Source organism: Pinus tabuliformis, chromosome X (genome assembly GCF_031772625.1).
Source record: "Pinus tabuliformis cultivar Carrire ecotype Pingquan chromosome X, CPIR1, whole genome shotgun sequence".
Lineage (NCBI taxonomy): Eukaryota > Viridiplantae > Streptophyta > Pinopsida > Pinales > Pinaceae > Pinus > Pinus tabuliformis.
Window position 1 is genome coordinate 819,184,781 of NC_142308.1, and position 6,235 is coordinate 819,191,015.

Below are 6,235 nucleotides of genomic sequence, written 5' to 3' on the forward strand. Positions count from 1 at the left end.
ACATAGGGATGGGGCCCGGTGGAAGAAAAAACCTTTTTGGACCCTCCCCCCTCGACGGTAAAGGTAGGATGGAGAGGGGGTGTCGAAAGTGAAAGTGGGTCATGGATCGTGAGGGACAGATGATCCTGATGCTCTGACAATGATGTACTTTACCAAAATACAACAAAGCAACCTTCTCCCATATGCGCTTTTTATGCTTTTTCTTTTGAACATAGGATAAAGGTGAAATATGAAATATATGAAAACACTTTATCCTATCGTGCATGCTTTTCCTTTTTACGATGTCATTAAAACTTAGGATAAAATGGCATAGGCATATATTTATTAAACCAACTATTTTACCTACCCTTACCTAAACTAATATTTTTATTCTTCTAAGGAGCGCACGTAGGCTAGCAAACCCACATTTTTCTTTTATGACGAAATGAAAAACTATTTAAATCCTATCACTTATTTCTCCTATTGATTCAGATTAAACAATTGAATCAATGTCATTTTCTACCTAACTATTGATTTACCAAGATTAAACTGTTTGGAAAATCATTATTCTCTAGTCTAATTTATATAAATTTAAACATGTTTAACCATCATTGTACTGTATGATTAAACAAATAGCTAGTCATTGTGGCATTTTAAACAAGTTCCACACAACCTTTATTTATCAATGATGAAGAAAACTATCTATCGGTAGTGGAATTCAAACTTGCAACACTCTCAGTATTATTACTTTTTGTTTTTCTTTTGATGGGGTTCTATCTTTTATTCCTTTTCAATATTTTTTTTCCTTGTTTTTTTATTTATACTCTCTTTTCATTTTCTTATTCTATTTTTCTTTAATTTGGAAAACATTTGCAGATTGACAATTATTTACAATATAAGATTCTTGAGATAAAATACTCAATCACCTTGAGATCCTATAAATTATAGGACCCTAACAATGGCTCTAGTTGGGGATGGCACTCTGTTGGACACCTAATCCTAAAGGGTTAGTGTGGAAGCCGAAAAGACTAAGCAGTCCAAGAGACCTTGGGATCTAAAACCCAAGAGTCACAACATTGTATTATAAATGTACATCTTCTGTTAATAAAAAATGAACTCACATGATTTATCTTTCACATCTTTTGTGCTGTCCATGTGTGTTTAACATGGTATCAGAGCAGGCGTATTCCTGCCCTGCATAATTAATTTGAGCCATTTGTTTTATGGCATTTCTATGCAGTTTATTTTTGCCATGAAATTCATGAATATTTTCTCATGAGGTCTGCTAAATTTCAGCTGCACTTTGTTTATACTGCTGCTGGTGTCTGTTGTCCATAAAATTTGCTGCCCCTCTGTCTGACTGTTCAGATCTCCAACTGTCATAAACGTTTCAAAAAGGGCGCTTTTTGCACCTGCGCCTCCATTGATTATTCTGTGCTCAGATCTGAAATAATCTGCCTTTGCCTTATTCCAGCACTGCCTCATAAACGTTGTACGTTAAATTTCTTCATGAATAGCGCTGGTTCATGACTGACAAATGAATTTGCGTGGCACTGGCCTGACATGCTGATGAGGGTTGGTTGAACGCTGCTGTATATTAAATCATAGCAGTGTCGTTTCCAGTTTTAGCGCTGAGACTGACATGCCACCATCGATGAAGGTCCAGCTCCTGGTATGCCAATGTGGAATCATCGTTTGGTTCATTGAATGGTCTATTGAACGTTGAATGGGCTCTGCGTTTTTTAGTATACACCGGTTTTGTATATGGTATTGAACTGACTTCTGGTATATGCGTTTGAATGAGTTTGGTAACGCTGTCGAATGGTATCAACATTTTACCGCTGCCCATTGGCCCTGTCATTTTAACTGAGCGTATAGATTTCTAGGCACATTCTTGTCATAACTGAGTACATTCCTCGCTGGAGCTGTCAATTATATTGTCAATCTCTCTATATCTTCTACTAGATGAATCAACGACTTGAAAGCGTTCAACCACTATGATGCATTTCACTTGCTTCCAAGCCTGTTTCTTCGGACGGGAATTGAACGAACCCTTTGGAAATGAGAGCAGGATTGAATTGATTGTATAACAATTATTGTAAAAGAGTATTACAGATATATATTGAAGAATGTTTGTGGCGTGTTAAATTCTTTGGATTGCGGATTGCTTGTTCTACACGTTCGTTGTACAGTCCCATGTATTTAACATTAGATGCCCATTTTTCAAGGTTGTCTCATTGGATGGGGAAACTTGAAAGTAGACAAATTCTGTGCAAACCTGATACCACCATAACCGAGAGCTAGTCACATCATTGCTATCAGCTTCAATAGTTGTTTTTTTTTTTTTTCAGGAACTGTTGACCGAACAGTTTGCTTGGAGATGAATTGACGAGAATAGTTACATCCTCCATTCCATCGTTACCCATCAAAGACCATCCATCATCTGTGAAGCCATTAACTGCCTCATTGAAACCCTTGCACAATCTCTGGCTAAATGTCCGTAATGCAGCGGGTTGTCTTCCCCAGCCAAGGACCACATCAGAAGATACCTCTTGTGCTATTTGACGCAAATGGCGTAAGGCCGACATCGTAACCTTTTGCGCAAGTACAGTGGATGATTCATACAGTGGACGTAACACTTCAGGAACACTCCATGGCTCCAAATCCATATGGTCAACAATATGAATTAGAGAACCTCCACCTTCATATGGCCGAATCAAATATCCACTGGGTTGCATTTCTGATCTAACAAACTGCTGCACCGCGGGCATGCTGGGACCTCCCTGAGTTCCACTCAAGGATCACTCGCAAACCACAAGACTACCATCTTCCAATACAGAAGTGTATCTAAGAGTCCAGAAATCTCGGGCAGAAGCTAAAGTAGTTGGCGCATACATCTCCATGTATAAAATCTCAATTGTTCCTCCATTTCCAGTTGAGAAAGCAGTAAGAACATCCACACTTCGGCAATCCCGAAGCCAAGATGTGCGATCTTTGAGAATCTCTGCAACCTTTGTAGGGTCTATACCAACAAAAGAACTTGTCGTCAGCATTAACCATGTACAACTTGTTTCATTTGTAAGTGTTCCCTGAAATATTTTATGAACCCAGCTGAGAACAGATGCGCCTGGCCCGGTTTCTTGTTTATACCAATGTACACATTGCCCAATTATTTATATGTAAGTTTGTGTCTCAAAGGGTAATTTACTGTTGATATCTCATAAGTTGGAGTTGGAGGAGCCAAAATTTTGGTGTATATATTTACATGCGCTTCAGATTGTTCGGGACTCCTGCATTATTGATTGGCCTGGCACTAAGGAAATATTGTTCTATGCAGACTGGTCTTGATTAGGATTTGTTACTGAAAATTCTTTCATTGGTTATACAGAGTTTTGGCTATTTAGGTGATAAAAGATAGCAGCAGAACCAGGATAATCAACAAGAAGGCCCTTGGTGGCATTTATCATATTATATTGAAGACAAAGCGACCGAGAGCTTGCCACAGGAAGAATTTGTTTTCTGTTCTGGAAGATCATCATTTTCACACCACAGCAAGCCATTTGTAGTTTATGAGATTATGTACAACTCTTTCTCTAGCGATCTGTAATCCCACAATTGCAGCTGCTCCACATGCTATCATCAATAGTTACAAGAATATATTAGTAGTAGCTATTGAAGTTGACTATTCTTTTCCATTGGACGAGAAAGTGAAGGAGTATTTGAAAAATCCAATTCAATTTAAAGTTGTTGCTTGTTCAATTTACTTGTTCCTATTGTGCAGTTTGGGCATAAATTTATGTGCAACAAACAAATTTGTTTTTCTCAACAGATTCTAATGAGAAGATTGCTGGGGTGATTGTCTGCTATTTGTTGCAAGCATTGTGATTATTTAGGGTACATTTTCACTCCAAAACAAGTTTCTAGTGGTGCATTTCTATTGAGAAAAATGGCTACAATTACTGAAGTATTAGAGTTCATGAAAACTCTTATACAATCCACTGTTGATGACACATTAAAAATCAGCATAGGATCTCTCTCTGAAATTCAGACTTGTCTACAAAATGCACAGGAAAAGATTGATTTTTTGCAGCTTGAATCACAGCTACATCAAGAAGAGCTACATCAAAATAGACATCATTCTGAACCTGTTTTTGTTCAGAACGTTGAGACACCCACCCATCAGCAGCATGTTAATAATGTTACAGTTCATTCAAATAAAGTAGCAGTTGTATATACAGATGCAGAAACTCAGTCTGCACTTCCCAAGCCCATCATCAAACCTTGGGAACAGCTTGTCCACAACAAGCACAGAACTGGTCTTGGATATGAAAAGGACTTGTCCTTTCATATTCCAGACTATGCCAAGCCCATTCAGTTTCAGAGTGCTAGATTCATTTATGACAGTTCACCTGCTCCTCATGACAATTCAGCTTTAGCTGTTCCAGACTCTGCCACTCTTCCACAGCAACAGCAACAACAACAACAACAACAACAGATTGTGAAATGCCAACACTGTGACCGAGTTGGCCATTTGAAAGATCACTGTTTTGATCTTCATCCATGTAAGCACTGTCATAAAACCAGCCATTCTTCACACAGATGCTTCAGAAACAAACGTCCTGCAAGAACAAAGATTCATCTTAGATGGATCGCTTCTTGGCAATGGGCATCAACAGCCAAGAAGATATTCCAAACACATGTCAGAACTTGTTCCAGAGTATTGAACAGTCTTGCAGTTGAGTTTTCTCCATCTTCTCACCTTGTACCTGACAGGGGGGGAAATGATGGTCATCTACAAGCTTCAAAGTCACATCAAGCAAGCCTGAGCCACAACCTGCCACACCAGTTTCAGAGTTGTAGCCAGAAACAAAGATGCCTGAACATGCCTTCAGTTGGCAATCTGGGACACTTCCTCTAGCAGAAGACTCCATCTCCTTGCCAGTTTTGGAAGAGTTCCAGGAATTGCATTAAGCATTCCAGAGTTGTTGGTTATCCTTAAACCATCACAGGTTGAGACTTCCCTTTTCGGGTTGAAGTTTTACCTTTTATGCGGGGTGAGACCTCCCTTTTATGGTTGAAGGTTTCCCTCTTTAAAACAATAGGATCACTTCCTCTAGCAGAAAACTTCAGTTTCTTGCCAGTTTTGGAAGAGTTCCGGGAACTGCACTAAGCGTCCCAGTGTTGGTGGTCATCCTTAAACCACCGCCCTTTATACCAACATTTCATAGAGCACATTCAGCCTAGTGCTGCCATGCATTTTTGCACATTTTGTATTACAGCTCTCTTCTTGGACTCATACATAACCCTTCGGATTAAGGGGGGGAATGTTGGACACCTAATCCTAAAGGGTTAGTGTGGAAGCCGAAAAGACTAAGCAGTCCAAGAGACCTTGGGATCTGAAACCCAAGAGTCACAACATTGTATTATAAATGTACATCTTCTGTTAATAAAAAAATGAACTCACATGATTTATCTTTCACATCTTTTGTGCTGTCCATGTGTGTTTAACACACTCTCCCTGTGAGGTGCCAAGAACATTTAATCAATAGCCTTCAGTGTTCTATTTCAGCAATATCCACACCTAATTTTTTCTGTTGTAGTACTTATGGTAACATATCAATTGAAGCTTAGGGCCTTCTCTACAGGCTTCAACTTCGGTCAACTGGTCATGCAATGAAAATAATAAAAACAATGATATTTACAATGATTTGATGCTAGACGACTTCTATTGCTAAGAGAAATAGTGGTTCAACATTCTTCCATTCACAGGTCCACCAAGCACTTCTGTCCCATCTATATGTTTGCAAAAAATTGCATTGTATCCTCTAAAAGCATAAATGATATAAGGTCCTGTACATAGATTGTCAAATTTTCCATGCTTTCCATTGTCCTCTATTCTGGAATCCCACTTTAAAACTTTATCACCCAAGGTGTAATCATCTGCTTCAGTTCTTCTATCAAAAATATTTTTGATATTCTCCTAGATGACTTCCTTATTATAGACTTCTTCCCTGGATTGCTGCAATTGGATTGTCTAAGAAATTCTCCTTTGGATGTCATTAGGCTCAACCTGCAATTCCTTAATTATCTTCATGACTTGAACTCCCAAAGAGGATGGAAAAACAACATCCATTCCATAAACCAATTGGTATGGTGACATGCCAATTGATTTTTTTGTTGTGAGTATATCGGCCTAAAGTGCATTTATCAACATGTTGTGCCATGACTTTTTGTTCTCTTCTAATAGTTTCTTAAT

The 6,235-nt window shown here is 38.6% G+C and overlaps 1 pseudogene; it reads right to left on the bottom strand.

Annotated features, from left to right (window-relative positions):
- Positions 1-2,303: 2,303 nt before the first annotated feature.
- Positions 2,304-3,032, bottom strand: LOC149142290 (homeobox-leucine zipper protein ATHB-8 pseudogene; annotated as a pseudogene).
- Positions 3,033-6,235: the final 3,203 nt, after the last annotated feature.